Source organism: Tursiops truncatus, chromosome 6, assembly GCF_011762595.2.
Source record: "Tursiops truncatus isolate mTurTru1 chromosome 6, mTurTru1.mat.Y, whole genome shotgun sequence".
NCBI lineage: Eukaryota > Metazoa > Chordata > Mammalia > Artiodactyla > Delphinidae > Tursiops > Tursiops truncatus.
In genome coordinates, this window is record NC_047039.1 from 91,910,554 (window position 1) to 91,928,588 (window position 18,035).

At 41.9% G+C, this 18,035-nt stretch overlaps 1 protein-coding gene across 16 annotated transcripts in view; it reads left to right on the forward strand.

The window, feature by feature from the left end:
• PALM2AKAP2 (PALM2 and AKAP2 fusion) overlaps positions 1-18,035 on the forward strand; it is a 627,479-nt gene that overhangs the window by 37,047 nt on the left and 572,397 nt on the right. For 12 of the 16 annotated variants that reach the window (XM_019946401.3, XM_073806364.1, XM_073806363.1 and 9 more), the window contains one exon: positions 15,986-16,042. The exons of the other annotated variants lie outside the window; for them this stretch is intronic. The gene's annotated coding sequence lies outside the window, so the exon portion shown is untranslated. The remainder of the gene's footprint in view (positions 1-15,985; positions 16,043-18,035) is intronic. 16 annotated transcript variants of the gene reach the window in all.

Below are 18,035 nucleotides of genomic sequence, written 5' to 3' on the forward strand. Positions count from 1 at the left end.
TGTTTATTTTTGTTTTTATTCCCATTTCTCTACGAGGTGGGTCAAAAAGGATCTTCCTGTGATTTATGTCATAGAGTGTTCTGCCTATGTTTTCCTCTAAGAGTCTGATAGTGTCTGGCCTTACATTTAGGTCTTTAATCCATTTTGAGTTTATTTTTGTGTATGGTGTTAGGGAGTGTTCTAATTTCATTCTTTTACATGTAGCTGTCCAGTTTTTTTTTTATGGTTTTTATTCATCAGTTTGATAATATGGTGTATCACATTGATTGATTTGTGTACATTGAAGAATCCTTGCATCCCTGGGATAAATCCCACTTGATCGTGGTGTATGATCCTTTTAATGTGTTTTTGGATCCTGTTAGCTCTTCTCTAAATGTTTGATAGAATTCGCCTGTGACGCCATCTGGTCCTGGGCTTTTGTTTGTTGGAAGATTTTTAATCACAGTTTCAATTTCAGTGCTTGTGATTGGTCTGTTCGTATTTTCTATTTCTTCCTGCTTCAGTTTCGGAAGGTTGTGCATTTCTCAAAATTTTTCAATTCCTTCCAGGTTCGGACCACACTTTGAATTGCAACGCTCTAAGGTACCTTCTCTCTAGAGTAAAGGTAGTTCTCCTGAACGTACGCAAGGGGGCGCAATGGGCCAACATTTCTACTGCTATTTATAACAAAGTAGTGAATGAATTCCTGTGACATGCTTTTTGGCAGCTGTTTTGCTAATTATTATTTATTTCATGGAACAGGCACAGTAGATAGCTCAGTATACTAAAAATAGACTTTCCTTTAAGCCATGTGTTTTGAAGAATTTGCCACGATTATGCGCATAGAAACTGGAAACCCTCACAATCTGTTATTAGAAGTGTCAAATAAGAATAGCACTAAAAAATTATTAGATATGAGAGATCTGAAAGATGTGAAAATGATAATAATAGTGATAATAAAAGTAATAATGATAATATCAGTCATTTATCGATACCTATTAAGTGTGTAGTATTGTACTAGCTGTCTCACATGAATGGTTTCATTTAATCCTCACAACCACCCCATGAAATAAGGTAATATTGCCCTCATTTTACAGGTAAGAAAATCGATGCTTAGAGAAATTAAATAAAATGCCCAAGTTCTGGAAGTCATAATTGGAAGGGTAGAATTTGAACATGCTCCATCTTTTTCTTTTTTAATTAATTAATTTATTTATTGAATTTTATTTATTTTTTTATACAGCAGGTTCTTATTAGTTATCTATTTTATACACATCACTGTATACCTGTCAATCCCAATCTCCCAATTCATCACACCACCACCACCACCCCACCTCCCAGCCACTTTCCCCACTTGATGTCCATACGTTTGTTCTCTACGTCTGTGTCTCTCTTTCTGCCCTGAACATGCTCCATCTTTTTCCAAAGTTCACACTCCTGTGTGCTGTGCTGCTTCCTCAGAATTTTCTTTTCTTTTTTTGTGGGGGGAGGATTTTCTTTTGGTGTTTAGAGCAGTGATCTACGATTCTTGATTTGCCATACGCTTTTTAAAATTTGAGATATGATTCATATAGCATAAAGTTCACCCTTCTAAAGCACACAGTTCACTGGTTTTTAGTATAATAAATACAAGGTTGTGTAACTATTGTCATATCTAATTCCGGAATATTTTTGTCACCCCCTAAGAGAAATCCATACTCATTAGCAGTCTCTCCTCCTTTTCCCCTTCCACAGCCCCTGAAAACCACTAATTTACCTTCTATCCCTATGAATTTGTCTATTCCAGGCATTTCACATAAGTGTAATCATGCAACTCGTGGCCTTTTGTGTCTGGCTTTTTTCACAGAGCATAATGTTTTCGGAGTTCATCCATATTGTAGCATATATCAGTCCTTCCTTTTTATGTCTGAACAATATTCCAAAGTATAGACATACCACATTTTGTTTATTCATTTATCAATGGATAGACATTTGCGTTGTTTCCATTTTATAGCAATTATGAATAATGCTGCTATGAACATTTAGATATACATTTTTGGACAAACATAAATTTTCAATTCTCTTGGGTAAATACCAGAGAGTGGAATTGCTGGATTATATGTTAACTCTATGTTCAGCTTCTTGAGGGACTTCTAGATGGTTTTCCTCAGTAGCTGCACCATTTTATATTCCCACCAACAGTTTCCTCCATATAATTGTCGTTGTTGATTTACCATGATCTGGTGATCATGAATTAATCGAAGGGGAGATAATCAAATTCTCAAACATGTTTCAAAATGAAATGCCCTTTAATTTTTTAAAGTGATGAGTGGGCTTCTGCCTACTGCTGTGGAAAGAACACTGAACTGGGCTTCTTCATCATTAACTATCGTTCTCTATGATTAACTGTGTGACCCATATTATGATCTAGTCCTTCAGACTCTCAGCTGTAGATCTGGGATAATAAAACCTTCCTTGCTTCCCTGGTGGTACTGGCATGAAGTTAAAACCAAATAGCTAAGGCAGGAGAAAGCACTTTCACAAATGAAAGAGTTGCCAAAATTAATGAAGTTTAAGCACCAGTGCCCCTCTTTTGCCTTGGCCCTTTCCAAGGCCCCGGTCTCTGGCCACTCTGTAACCCTTCTCCTCTAGTGGGGTGGCACTGGTGTGGACAAGGACATGCTGAGTCACAACTAAAGGTAAGTTCAGCTGGGCTCTATGGGACTTGTTTCTAATAAGGTGAATCCTAGGTATCAAGAAAGTCATGGCAGTACCTTCGTTTATTCAACAACCAACTGTATTGCATCTAGTACCTGTACTAAGTGCTGGGAATACAATTTTTTTTTGGGTTCGCGGACCTCTCACTGTTGTGGCCTCTCCCGTTGCGGAGCAGAGGCTCCGGACGCGCAAGCTCAGTGGCCATGGCTCACGGGCCTAACCACTCCGCGGCATGTTGGATCTTCCCGGACCAGGACACGAACTCGTGTCCCCTGCATCGGCAGGCGGACTCTCAACCACTGCGCCACCAGGGAAGCCCAAGGGAATACAATTTTTAAAAAGGGTAGTTGGAATTTAATATAGCCTTCTGGGACACCAATTGACAGAGCACACTTATTGATAAAATAAGCAAATATAAAAGAATTACATAACATGAATAATAAGCCTGAAAAAATAGATACATATCACACATATCCAACAAATAGAATATGTACTTTTTCTATATGTGCAACATTACGTTTCTGCCTCTGTGTACGCTGCATTGTGCTCACCACCAAAAGTATAGTTTCCACCTGTCACCATTCAGTTGATCCCCTTTACCTGTTTCACCCTCCCCCCACTCCCCTTCCCCTCTGCTAACCACTACTCTTTTCTCTGTATTTATTTGTTTGTTTTTATCTGGTTTGGTCCATTCATTTATTTAAAACCATGTTTTATCTTCTACATATGTGTGAAATCATATGGTATTTGTCTTTCCCCGTCTGACTTATTTTACTTAGCATAATACCCACAAGGTCCATCCACTTTGTTCAAATGGCAAGATTTCATCTTTCTTTTATGGCTGAGTAGTATTCCATTGTGTGTGTATGTATATATACACACACTTCTTTATTCACTCGTACATTGATGGGCACTTAGGTTGTTTTCATACCTTGGCTATTGTAAATAATGCTTCAGGGAACATAGGGGTGCATGTATCTTTTCAATTAGTGTTTTCATATTCTTTAGATAAATACCCAGAAGTGAGATAGCTGGATGATATAGTAGTTCTGTTCTTAATTTTTTGAGGCACCTCTTTACTGTTCTCCGTAGTGGCTGCACTAATTTACGTTCCCACCAACAGTGTGTGAGGGCTCCCTTTTCTCCACATCGTCTCCAACATTTTTTATATCTTGCCTTTTTGATAATAACCATAGAATATGTACATTTGGATTGTACCTTGTATATTTATTAATATTGGCCATGTTCTAGGCCACAGAAAAAGATCAATTTATTCCAAAGATTATTTTATTCAGTATCATGCAGACTATGTTCTGTAATTATAATGCAATAAAATTAGAAATCAATAACAATAAAAGAGTTAAAAAACTTTCCTTTTTCTGGAAACCAACAAACAACAAAAACAAATCAAAACCAAAAATAGTCCCCCAAATCCTTGGGTTAAAAAGATCATCATATGTCAGAATGCATGAGGCACAAAGTAGTATTTAGAGGGAAAAATTATAGTTTGAACAAATTTATTAGAAAGCAGGACCATTTGAAGGAAAATAAACAAAGCATTCAACAAGAATAGTTTGAAGAAGACAACTGAGCAAACTCTACTCATGGGGTTCTGACTTATATGTACACAGGATGCTGAGTGAGCCCAGTGGAGGTGCATCTAACCTGCGGGGATCACATGTGAGCTGTGTGATGGAGTATAAGGAATCAGATTAAGATATCTGGGAAAAGCAAAGAGCAAGTGCGCTGAGGTGAGAAGCAGCCAGTGGTTGTGCCCCACTGCAGGGAACGGTTCCTATGGAGAGGAGGTCAGAGAGAAGGCAAGGGTTATGTCAGACCATGAAAGTTTTGTTGTGAAATAAAAGGAAGGCATAACACATTTTTTAAAATAAAAGGATGATGATTTCAAATAAGAGTTTGAGCTCCAGGGTCAGATGATGCTGAGTTTGAATCTCACTTATGCAAACTGTGGGGTTCTAGCTGTGTGCTCATGGGCCAGCCATTTAACCTCTGCAAGCCTCAATGTCCTCATCTTTAAGTAATAATAATAGCTACCTGATAAGCGTATTGGTGTATAAAGCACTTAGCACAGTGCCTGACATAGACTTAGGATTCATCTGTTGTTCCAGTGTAATTGTTCATAGCACACCCTTTCATGATCAAAAGTGTCTCTGTCTGGACTTCCCTGGTGGCGCAGTGGTTGAGAGTCCGCTTGCCGATGCAGGGGACGTGGGTTCGTGCCCCGGTCTGGGAGGATCCCACATGCCACGGAGCGACTAGGCCTGTGAGCCATGGCCGCTGAACCTGCGCGTCCGGAGCCTGTGCTCCGCAGCGGGAGAGGCCACAACAGTGAGAGGCCCGCGTACCACACACACACACACACACACAAAAGTAGTGTCTCTGGCTGATAAATTATATGGTCACATCAAGTTGGCACTCAGTATGTCACCTCTATGTGTGCGTGTGATCTTTAGAAAGATCATCCTGGATGCACATTGGAGCCTGGATTTGAAGGACACTAGACTAAAGACAGAGGGGTCACTTAGGAGGGACCTGAGCCAGGCAGGTGAGGACAGACTGGAGAGTTCCAGAAGAGAGGTGTATTTTTTAAAAAGGACGCAGCTTTTATACAACTGGTGACTACTAAGATGCTTCTAGGCTTCATTAATATTCCTGGCTTAGAGGACCAAGTGGGTGGTGACAGGGAATTCACCCCAGTGGGTCCAACAGAAGGAAGCACATATTCGGGATGCAGGCATGTGGGATGGTGAGTTTTGGACGCGTCAACTTTAAAGACTTCTGGGGGATTGCAGCATGGAGGGGATCATTAGAGAGTCAGAAAGCAGAATCTGAAGTTCAGGGAGGGGCCAGGTCTGGAGATGGAAATATGGGTCTTACCTGTATGTGTGAGCAAACGAGATGACTCAGGGAGAGAAGTGAAAAGTGGGATGAGATGAGGGCTGAAGAGCAAGCCCCGAGGAACACTGCCAGGTAGACGTCCATGAAGGATGCTGTTGCCCGGGAGCTTGGGAAAGCCGGGAGAAATAAGGGTCAGAGCAGACAAAGAGGGCAGAGTCTCAAGGTGCAGCGAGCTGTCAGTGGCATCAGTTCTATGGAGAAGTTGGATATGAGGAGGGCACAGAGGTGCCATCGGGTTCTGCCTGTGACGTCATGGCTGCTTTGGGAAGAAAGTTTCCGAGGAGTGGTGGGGTGGAAGCCGGTTGAAGAAAGTTTAGTTTGAATGGATGGCAGCTCAGGAGGAATGAAGAGTTAAGTTGTACTTATAACGTTTCTCAGACTCGTAGATTCAAGTCAAATCCATAATTCTGATAATTAAAAGAATCCCTTAGCTCTGGTATAATTCTTGTGGCTGACGAATGAGCACCCCTAGTTGCTGCTCATTGTGTGCTGATATCGTGCCGGACACCCTGGCCACAGTGTCTGGTGTGACAATCCCAGCGAGGGGATGAGGAAGGTGTCCCTTGACAAATGCAGAAACTGAAGTTCAGAGGCTCTACGTGACCTGCTCAATGTCACACAACTACCCAGTCCCAGAACTGCAAATCACACTCATCTCTGATCCACCCCAAGTCCAGTTCATTCCTCTGAACCTCAACTCCAACCTCAGAACCTTCCTTCTTTTTTTAAACTGTCTGAAAAAGAAATTCAAAAACCCCTACTACATAGTAACCACTTTTAAAAATAAAAATGCAGAAAGTTCTCATAGCTGCCGAAGGAACCAATCACCTGTTCGTCACGGTATAACCTGGGGACCTCAGAAATGTGAAAAGCATTAAAAAAAAAACACTGTGCTTTCTTGTGCTGAAAGGGAACAGTGGAAAATGACCTGTCTTTCCTACCTGAGCCCCCACCCCCCGCTTTAGGGGAAACAAGGAAACTTTGTGTATCTTTCAGTCCCAGAAAAGGGGGGCCTTGTCTGTGAGTAAAATAGCAAGTTTCATCTTAACCTTCAAGAATGATGTCTTTTCATGTCTTCGTGGGGTACCTGAAGCCTTGCCAACCTCATGAGTGAGAAACCAGACCCACTCACCCTGGCCTGTCCACACCAGTCCCCACCACATCGGAGGCTCTTTCAGGGGTGTGAGTGCACCCTTGTCCTTGGGGTGCCATTCATATGTTATTCTCTACAGCACATGCGTGCTCTGTATAGCCTTTTCTATGTATGGAACACGTCATAATATGGTCCCAAAGGCACTGCTTAAAAAATATAAAGAAGAGTAAGACTAATATTTTCAAGAGAAAAAAAATCTTTTTTTTTTAAAATAGATCTTTATTGGAGTATAACTGCTTCACAATACTGTGTTATTTTCTGTTGTACAACAACGTGAATCAGCCATATGCATACATATATCCCCATATCCCCTCCCTCTTGCGTCTCCCTCCCACCTTTCCTATCCCACCCCTCTAGGTCATTGCAAAGTCCCGAGCTGATCTCCCTGTGCTATGCAGCTGCTTCCCACTAGCTGTCTGTTTTACATTTGGTAGTGTATGTATGTCTATGCCACTCTCTCACTTTGCCCCAGCTTCCCCTTCCCCCACCCGTGTCTTCAGATCTATTCTCTATGTCTATGTCTTTATTCCTGCCTTGCCACTAGGTTCATCAGTACCATTTTTTTTTTTTTTTAGATTCCATATATATGCATTAGCGTGCGGCATTTGTTTTTCTCTTTCTGACTTACTTCACTCTGTATGACAGTCTCTAGGTCCATCCACCTCACTACAAGTAACTCAATTTTATTTCTTTTTATGGCTGAGTATATATGTATATACACATATATTCCATTGTATATATGTGCCACATCTTTATCCATTCATCTGTCAATGGACATTTAGGTTGCTTCTATGTCCTGGCTATTGTAAATAGTGCTGCAATGAACATTGTGTTACATGACTCTTTTTGAATTATGGTTTTCTCAGGGTATATGCCCAGTAGTGGGATTGCTGGGTCATATGTTAGTCTATTTTTATTTTATTTTATTTATTTTTTTGTGGTACGCGGGCCTCTCACTGCTGTGGCCTCTCTCGTTTTGGAGCACAGGCTCCAGATGCACAGGCCCTGCGGCCATGGCCCACGGGCCCAGCCGCCTCGCGGCATGTGGGATCTTCCCGGACTGGGGCACAAACCAGTGTCCCCTGCATCGGCAGGCGGACCCTCAACCACTGCGCCACCAGGGAAGCCCCTATTTTTAGTTTTTTAAGGAACCTCCATACTGTTCTGCATAGTGGCTGTATCAATTTACATTCACAATCAGCAGTGCAGGAAGGTTTCTTTTTCACCATACCCTTTCCAGCATTTACTGTTTCTAGATTTTTTGATAATGGCCATTCTGTGAAGTGATACCTCATTGTAGTTTTGATTTGCATTTCTCTAATAATTAGGGATGTTGAGCAGCTTTTCATGTGCCTCTTGGCCATCTGTATGTCTTCTTTAGTGAAATATCTATTTAGGTCTTCCACCCATTTTTTAATTGGATTGTTTTTTTTTTTTTGGATAATGAGCTCCATGAGCTGTTTGTATATTTTGGAGATTAATCCTTTGTCCATCGTTTCATTTGCAAATATTTTCTCCCATTCTGAGGGTTGTCTTTTCGTCTTGTTTATGGCTTCCTTTGCTGTGCAAAAGCTTTTAAGTTTAATTAGCTCCCATTTGTTTATTTTTGTTTTTATTTTCATTACTCTAGTAGGAGGTAGGTCAAAAAAGATCTTGCTGTGGTTTATGTCATAGAGTGTTTTTCCTATGTTTTCCTCTAAGAGTTTGATGATGTCTGGCCTTACATTTAGGTCTTTAATCCATTTGGAGTTTATTTTTGTGTGTGGTGTTAGGGAGGGTTCTAATTTCATTCTTTTATGTGTAGCTGTCCAGTTTTCTCAGCACGACTTACTGAAGAGGCTGTCTTTTCTGCATTGTATGTTCTTGCCTTCTTTGTCAAATTAGGTGACCGTGTGTGTGGGTTTATCTCTGGGCTTTCTATCCTGTACCATTGATCTATATTTCTGTTGTGCCAGTACCATATTGTCTTGATTACTGTAGCTTTGTGGTGTAGTTTGAAGTTGGGGAACCTGATTCCTCCAGCTCCGTTTTTCTTTCCCAAGATTGCTTTGGCTATTCGGGGTCTTTTGAGTTTCCATACGAACTGTAAAATTTTTTGTTCTAATTCTGTGAAGAATGCCATTGGTAGTTGGACAGGGATTGCATTGAATCTGTAGGTTGCTTTGGGTAGTATAGGCATTTTCACAATGTTGATTCTTCCAATCCAAGAACATGGTATATTTCTCCATCTGTTTGTGTCATCTTTGATTTCTTTCATCCGTGTTTTATAGTTTTCTGAGTACAAGTCTTTCACCTCCTTAGGCAGGTTTATTCCTAGGTATTTTATTCTTCTTGTTGCAGTGGTAAATGGGATTGATTCCGTAATTTCTCTTTCCAATTTTTCATTGTTAGTTTATAGGAATGCCAGAAATTTCTGTGCATTAATTTTGTATCCTGCAACCTTACCAAATTCATTGATTAATTCTAGTAGTTTTCTGGTGGCACCTTTAGGATTTTCTATGCATAGTATCATGTCATCTGCAAACAGTGACAGCTTTACTTCTTCTTTTCCAATTTGTACTCCTTTTATTTCTTTTTCTTCTCTGATTGCCGTGACTAGGACTTCCAAAACTATGTTGAATAAGAGTGGTGAGAGTGCACGTCCTTGTCTTGTTCCTGATCTTAGTGGAAATGCTTTCAGTTTTTCACCATTGAGTATGATGCTTGCTGTGGGTTTGTCATATATGGCCTTTATTACGTTGAAGTAGGTTCCCTCTATGCCCATTTTCTGGAGAGTTTTTATCATAAGTGGGTGTTGAATTTTGTCAAAAGCTTTTTCTGCACCCATTGAGATGATTATATGTTTTTTTTCTTAATTTGTTAACATGGTGTATCACATTGATTGATTTGCATATATTGAAGAATCCTTGCATCCCTGAGATAAATACCACTTGATCATGGTGTATGATCCTTTTAATATGTTGTTGGATTCTGTTTGCTAGTATTTTGTTCAGGATTTTTGCATCAATGTTCATCAGTGATATTGGTCTATAATTTTCTTTTTTTGTGATATCTTTGTCTGGTTTTGGTATCAGGGTGATGGTGGCTTTGTAGAATGAATTTGGGAGTGTTCCTCCCTCTGCAATTTTTTGGAAGAGTTTGAGAAGGATCGGTGTTAGCTCTTATCTAAATGTTTGATAGAATTCGTCTGTGCATCCATCTGGTCCTGGACTTTTGTTTGTTGGAAGATTTAAAGTACAGTTTCAATTTCATTACTTGTGATAGGTCTGTTTATATTTTCTAATTCTTTTTTTTTTTTTTTTTTTTGTGGTACGCAGGCCTCTCAGTGTTGTGGCCTCTCCCGTTATGGAGCACAGGCTCTGGATGCGCAGGTTCAGCAGCCATGGCTCACAGGCCCAGCCGCTCCGTGGCATGTGGGATCTTCCCGGACCGGGGCATGAACCCGTGTCCCCTGCATCGGCAGGCGGACTCTCAACCACTGCGCCACCAGGGAAGCCCCTATATTTTCTAATTCTTCCTGGTTCAGTCTTGGGAAATTGCACCATGCCAAGAATTTATCCATTTTTTTCGTGGTTGTCCATTTTATTGGCATATAGTCATTTGTAGTAGTCTCTTATAATCCTTTGTATTTCTGCAGTGTCAGTTGTGATTTCTCTTTTTTCATTTGTAATTTTATTGATTTGTGTCCTCTCCCTTTTCTTCTTGATGAATCTGGCTAAGTGTTTATCAGTTTTGTTTGTCTTCGCAAAGAACTAGCTTTTAGTTTTATTATTTGCTATTGTTTGCTTCATTTCTTTTTCATTTATTTCTGATGTGATCTTTATGATTTCTTTCCTTCTACTGACTTTGGGTTTTGTTTGTTCTTCTTTCTCTAGTTGCTTTAGGTGTAGGGTTAGATTGTTTACGTGAGATCTTTCTTGTTTCTTCAGGTGAGATTGAATTGCTATAAAATTCCCTCTTAGAACTGCTTTTCCTGTGTCGCGTGGGTTTTGGGTCATCGTGTTTTTATTGTCATTTGTTTCTATGTATTTTTTGATTTCTTCTTTGATTTCTTCAGTGATCTCTTGGTTATTTAGTATTGCACTGTTTAGGCTCCATGTATTTGTGTTTTTTACAGTTTTTTTCCTGTAATTGATTTCCAGTCTCATAGCGTTGTGGTCAGAAAAGATGCTTGATACAATTTCAATTTTCTTAAATTTTCCGAGGCTTGATTTGTGACCCAAGATATGATCTATCCTGGAGAATGTTCCATGTGCACTTGAGAAGAAAGTGTATTCTGCCACTTTCGGGTGGAATGTTCTATAAATATCAATTAAATCTATCTGGTCAATTGTGTCATTTAAAGCTTGTGTTTCCTTATTTATTTTCTGTTTGGATGATCCGTCCATTGATGTAAGTGGGTGTTAAGTCCCCTACTGTTATTGTGTTACTGTTGATTTCCCCTTTCATGGTTGTTTGCATTTGCCTTATGTATTGAGGTGCTCCTATGTTGGGTACATAAACATTTATAATTGTTATATCTTCTTCTTGGATTGATCCCTTGATCATTATGTAGTGTTCTTCCTTATCGCTTATAACGGTCTTTATTTTAAAGTGTATTTTATCTGGTACGAGTATTTCTACTCCAGCTTTCCTTTTTTTTAAAAAATAAATTTATTTTATTATTTTTGGCTGCATTGGGTCTTTGTTGCTGCGTGCAGGCTTTCTCTAGTTGTGGCGAGCAGGGGCTACTCTTCGTTGCGGTGCGCGGGCTTCCCATTGCAGTGGCATCTCTTGTTGTGGAGCACGGGCTCTAGGCACATGGGCTTCAGTAGTTGTAGCACATGGGCTCAGTAGTTGTGGCGCATGGGCTTAGTTGCTCCATGGCATGTGGGATCTTCCCGGACCAGGGCATGAACCTGTGTCCCCTGCAGTGGCAGGCGTATTCTTAACCACTGCGCCACCAGGGAAGCCCTCCAACTTTCTTTTGATTTCCATTTGCATGGAATATCTTTTTCCATCCCTTCACTTTCAGTCTGTATGTGTCCCTAGGTCTGAAGTGGGTCTCTTGTAAACAGCATATATATGGGTCTTGTTTTTGTATCCATTCAGCCAGTCTGTGTCTTTTGGTTGGGGCATTTAATCCATTTACAGTCAAGGTTATTATTAGTATATATGTTCCTATTACCATTTTCTTAATTGTTTTGGGTTTGTTTTTGTGGGTCTTTTTCTTCTCTTGTGTTTCCCACCTAGAGAACTTTCTTTAGCATTTGTTGTAAAGCTGGTTTGGTGGTGCTGAATTCTCTTAGCTTTTGCTTGTCTGAAAAGCTTTTGATTTCTCCATCAAATCTGAATGAAATCCTTGCTGTGTAGACTAATCTTGGTTGTACGTTTTTGTCTTTATCACTTTAAGTATATCCTGCCACTCCCTTCTGGCCTGTAGAGTTTCTGCTGAAAAATCAGCTGATAACCTTATGGGGATTCCTTTGTATGTTATTGTTTTTCCCTTGCTGCTTTTAATATTTTTTCTTTGAATTTAATTTTTGTTAGTTTGATTAATATGTGTCTTGGTGTGTTTCTCCTAGGGTTTATCTTGTATGGGACTGTCTGTGCTTCCTGGACTTGGGTGACTCTTTCCTTTCCCATGTTAAGGAAGTTTTCCACTATAATCTCTTCAAATATTTTCTCAGACCCTTTCTTTTTCTCTTCTTCTTCTGGGACCCCTATAATTCAAATGTTGGTGCGTTTAGTGTTGCCCCAGAGGTCTCTGGGATTGTCTTCAATTCTTTTCATTCTTTTTTCTTTATTCTGCTCCTTGGCAGTTATTTCCACCATTTTTTTTTTCCAGCTCACTTATCCGTTCTTCTGCCTTAGTTATTCTGTTATTGATTCCTTCTAGAGTATTTTTCATTTCTGTTATTGTGTTGTTCATCTCTGTTTGTTTGTTCTTTAGTTCTTGTAGATCTTTGTTAAACATTTCTTGTATCTTCTCAATCTGTGCTTCCGTTCTATTTCTGAGATTCTGGATCATCTCTACTGTCATTACTATGTATTCTTTTTTTTTTTTTTTTTTTTTCTGTGGTACGCGGGCCCCTCACTGTTGTGGCCTCTCCCGTTGTGGAGCACAGGCTCCGGACGCGCAGGCTCAGCGGCCATGGCTCACGGGCCCAGCCGCTCCGCGGCATGTGGGATCTTCCCGGACCGGGGCACGAACCCGTGTCCCCTGCATTGGCAGGCGGACTCTCAACCACTGCGCCACCAGGGAAGCCCTACTATGTATTCTTTTTCAGGTAGATTGCCTATTTCCTCTTCGTTTATTTGGTGTTTTAGGTTTTTACCTTGCTTTTTCACCTGTGACGTGTGTTTTTGCCATCCCTTTTTTTTTTTTTTTGATGAGTGGGATTGTGTTCTTTTCTTACTGGTTGTTTGGCCTGAGGCTTCCAGTGCTGGAGTTTGTAGATGAGGACCTCCAGGAGACCTCACTCTGATGAATATCCCTTGGGGTCTGAGGTTTTCTGTCAGTCCAGTGGTTCGGACTCGGAGCTCTGACCGCAGGAGCTTCGGCCTGACCCCCGGCTCATGGACCAAGATTCAGCAGGCCAAGCAGGGGGGGCAAAAAAAAAAAAAAGGAGGACAATAACAAAGTAAAAAATAAAATTAGACTAGGAAACTAACATATGTTAGAAAGAATATAAAACTAAAAATATAGATGCAACAACACTGGAAGGTAAAACAGAACCACAACAGTAAAAAAAAGAGGAGGAGAAAAAAAAGAAAAAGGTAGAAAAAGCCTTGGCTGTGGAGGGTGGGGCCTAAGCAGGGGTGGGGTTTGGGTGGTGGGCGGGGCCTATGCTTAGGACCCTCAGGGCTGGAAAAGGCCCTGGGGGGTGTGGGGTGTGGGGCTTAGGCTAAATGGAACAGAAGGGGCCCAGGCATGCCTCCCACCTCTGGTCTCAAAGGGCGGGGTAACCCACCTGGGAGCCCAGCAGGCTTCCTGGGCCGGAGTGATCAGGGCCAATGCTCTCCGCCCCTCTCCTACTCCTCCGGTCCTGGAGGTCCCCTCCTGCCTGCCTCTCCTGCTCTCCCCTGGCCTCCCTCCTATGCCTGCAGGACCAGTGTGGTCCCCGGGGTGGGGGTGGGGGGTTTGGAGGGCGGGAGACCCGGCCTGGGAGCCCAGTAGGCTTCCCAGGCCGAGTGGGCAGGGCAAACCCCCTCCACGCCTCCCGCCTGCCTCTCCTGTTCTCTCCCAGCCTCCCACCTATGCCACAGGACCAACGCGACCCGGAGGGGGCCTCTGAGGGCGTAGGACCCAGCCGAGAGCTGGGTAGACTTCCCTGGCCGATTGGGCGGGGGAAATGCTGGGCACACTCTCCCCTGATCTGAGCCCCCAAGGGTCCCACCAGGCGTGGGAACCCCTCCGCCCTTTCGGCCACCCCTCAGGGGAGCCGGTACTGTCTGGCCTCCACTTCTCCTCCCCACTCTGTCCCCCCAAGTCCTACAAGTTTGCTTGGGCGTTCCTCCCATCTCCTTGGGCATAGAGGTCCCCTACCAGCATCCAGCAGGTGCCCTAGTTGTGCGGAGACATGAACTCCGTTTCTTTCCACACCACCATCTTGACTCCGCCCCCACCCCGAAAAAAATGTGCATAAAGCAATGGATAAATAAAATGGGTAATACATTTAATGGCATACTTGGCAGTTAAAAGAGTGGGCGAGGGCTTCCCTGGTGGCGCAGTGGTTGAGAGTCTGCCTGCCGATGCAGGGGACGCGGGATCGTGCCCCGGTCCAGGAAGATCCCACATGCCGCGGAGCGGCTGGGCCCGTGAGCCATGGCCGCTGAGCCTGCGCATCCGGAGCCTGTGCTCCGCAACGGGAGAGGCCACAGCAGTGAGAGGCCCGCGTACCGCGAAAAAAAAAAGAAAAAAAAAGAGTGGGCGAGACCTGTTTGAATCTGGATGAAGCTCAAAAATACATGATTTTGTGAAAATAAAACATTGCAAAATGATATGCACAGGGTGATATTTATCTACATGTAAAAATAATAAATACTCGGGCTTCCCTGGTGGCGCAGTGGTTGGGAGTCCGCCTGCCGATGCAGGGGATGTGGGTTCGTGCCTCGGTCCGGGAGGATCCCGCGTGCCGCGGAGCGGCTGGGCCTGTGGGCCATGGCCGCTGAGCCTGCGCGTCCGGAGCCTGTGCTCCACGATGGGAGGGACCGCAGCAGTGAGAGGCCCGCATACTGCAGAAAAAAAACAAAAACAAAATAATAAACACTCTATAGATTTTCAGTGGATACAGTCATATGTAAAATTACATAGTAAGGATATTATACCAATCTTGTAGTTGCGGTTACTTTGGTGCCAGGGAGGTGGTGGGTGTTGAAGGAATGGGGATGAGTGGATGAGGAGGAGGGCTTCAGCTTGATCTATAACAGCTGTTCAAAAGTGTGGTCCTAGGATCCATAAAAATCCCCGTGACCCCTTCAGGAGTTCTTCGGAGTCAAACTATTTTCATAATAGCATGAAGATGTCATTTGCCTATTTCATGGTGTTGACATTTGCACTGATGGTGCAAAACCAATGGTGTGTAGAACTACGGGGTCCTTAGCAGGAATCAGAGAGTCATCATTGTATCCCGGGCTGCCACTCATTTGAAGTGAAAAAATAAACCTGCCAGTTTCACTTAAGATTGACCTGAGGAAGTGGTAAAAAAATTATTAATTTTATTAGATCTTGGCCTCTGTGTTCATTTAAAAAATATTCTAAGGGCTGAAGTATATATGAAGTATCTTTGCTGCATTCGCGATATGATGGTTGTCTTGAGTTAAAGAACTAGTGTGTTTGAGTTGAGAGTGCAATTAATCGATTATTTTTCACGGAACACCATATTTGTTTGCAAGAATGACTGACAGACAAACTGTGCCTGTTCAGACTAGGGTATCTGGCAGATATTTTCCTGAAAATGAACAAAACGAGCCTGTTACTTCAAGGAAAACAAGTGACAGTTATTTGTTTCCCATGATAAAAGTACAAGTTTTCAAGCAAAAATTAGAATTTTGGAAAACTTGTTTCTGCCACCATGAACTTGACAGCTTCTCGACACTTAAAAAGTTTTCTGATGAGACTGGTAGTCAGCAAACAGGATTTTTTAAAAATTTTAATTTTATATTGGGGAATAGTTGATTTTCAATGTTGTATTAGTTTCAGTCGTACAGCAAAGTGATTCAGTTATGCATATACATATATCTATTCTTTTTCAGATTGTTTTCCCATAAAGGTTATTGCAGAATATTGAGTAGAGTCATCTGTGCTATACAGTAAGTCCTTGTTGATTATCTATTTTATGTGTAGTAGTGTGTATATGTTAATACCAACCTCCTAATTTATCCCTCCCACCCCACCATTCCCCTTTGGTAACCATAAGTTTGTTTTCTCTGTCTGTAAATCTGTTTCTGATTTGCAAATAAGTTCATTTATATCTTTTGTTTTTTACATTCTACATATAAATGATATACGATATTTGTCTTTCTCTTTCTGACTTATTTTACTTAGTATGATAATCTCCAGGTCCATTCATGTTGCTGCAAATGGCATTATTTCATTTTTTTATGGTTGAGTAATATTCCTTTGTATATGTACCATATCTTCTGTATCCATTCATCTGTCAATAGACACTTAGGTTGCTTCCATGTCTTGGCTATTGTAAATAGTGCTGCAGTGAACACTGGGGTGCATGTATCTTTTCGAATTATGGAACAAACAGGATTGTATGATATTGTGTAATAAAACAAGCCAACCTTTGGAAGATCTGCATAAGCCAGTGAACCAATATTTTGCAAAAGACCAATGCATTTTGTTACAAGATCATTTTATTCGTTTTTCTGCATTTTCAACTCTAAAAAAACTATTTGCTGTAAGGTGTTTATCTTAAAATAAACCTAGATTACTAGAACTAAAGTTATTTAGGTGGTGGGACAGCAATTCACAACATATATAGCTTATAGCCCCAAAGAACTTGTACTTACCTTTCTCTCCCAATTATGTTATACTTCATCTTCCTTTTCCCCCAGCTTTCTCCTTTCCCATTTCCCTCTTTTTTCCCCATGCCCCCAAGTCAAAATGACAAATGAAGCCAAAAGTTGTTGATGTTGCCCGTGTGGGTGTGTGTGTTTGTGATGGATTGGAGGGTATCAAATAATTGCTGTTTTTGTTTATTTTCCATATGTTGCCGTTAATACAGTCCCTTTCCTCCGTCTTGCTATTAAGAGAGAAACTTAGAAATCAGAGAAAAGACATTTGAGTGTGGATCCTTTGTCCCAAATGTCTTAGTTAGAGGCATTTGGAGGTAATATATGGAGATCTTTTGAAATAAGCAAGAAAAGAGGCAAATATATCTCTAGAGGAATAAGACCAAGGTTATTGTTTCTCAAGGAGCGGGGCCAGCATCAAAGTAGCGGGAGAACATACATCCTTCATGTTGCCTAACTGGGAGTCCTGAGAAGGGTAATGAATTCTTGTGGTCCCAAGTCATGTTAGTTAGCCTTCTGGTGTTTTAGGGAGAAACTGGTCGCAGCATGACAGGTATAATCGAAGCATCCACGATCCCCTGCCTCCTCCTAACTCAGAACTGAAGCCCACCGCCTCTCCCCCACCGAGGGGAGTCAGCAGAAGCACGAGCTTGAGTTCATCCCCGTGAGCTTATCGTGATTGTCATTTGGGCCCAAGCATGACAAAGTCAACCTTCTGGGCAGGACCCATGTCTGAAGCAGCATCTCCAGCCACTTCTCAGGGACCTATTTTGTCACCCTTGTGGTGTTAATATCTGCCACAATTGATGTCTGTTGACCACTTACTGTGCACCTGAGTGCGAATCGTTTTATTTCTTTCTACAACATTGCTCTGAGGTTATCATCCTGTGGCCAGGGATTGGCTGGCTTCCTGCCGTTGGGCACACAGCTAAGCTCGATTTCCCAAACTCCTTGGCAGTTAAGCCTGGTGGTAGGACTGAGTCTTTGGTCAAAGACTTGCTAGTGAAGGAAGGTCTCGTGTGTTGCTTCCCGGCCTGGCCTGCATACCACCCGCACATCTCTGACCCTTTGTGTTCTTTTCTCCTCTATCTTGTGAAGACAAGCACGGTGATGTTGGGATATAAACTGGAAGGCGTCTGGCTTTTGAATCACATCTTGAAGGTCAACCACTGCTCTGTAACACCCGGTTTGGACTTCAAGAGAGCAAAAATAAATTTTATTGTGTAAAGCCAGTGAGATTTTTGGGGTTTACATACAGCAGCTTGTGTTCCTCACACGAATA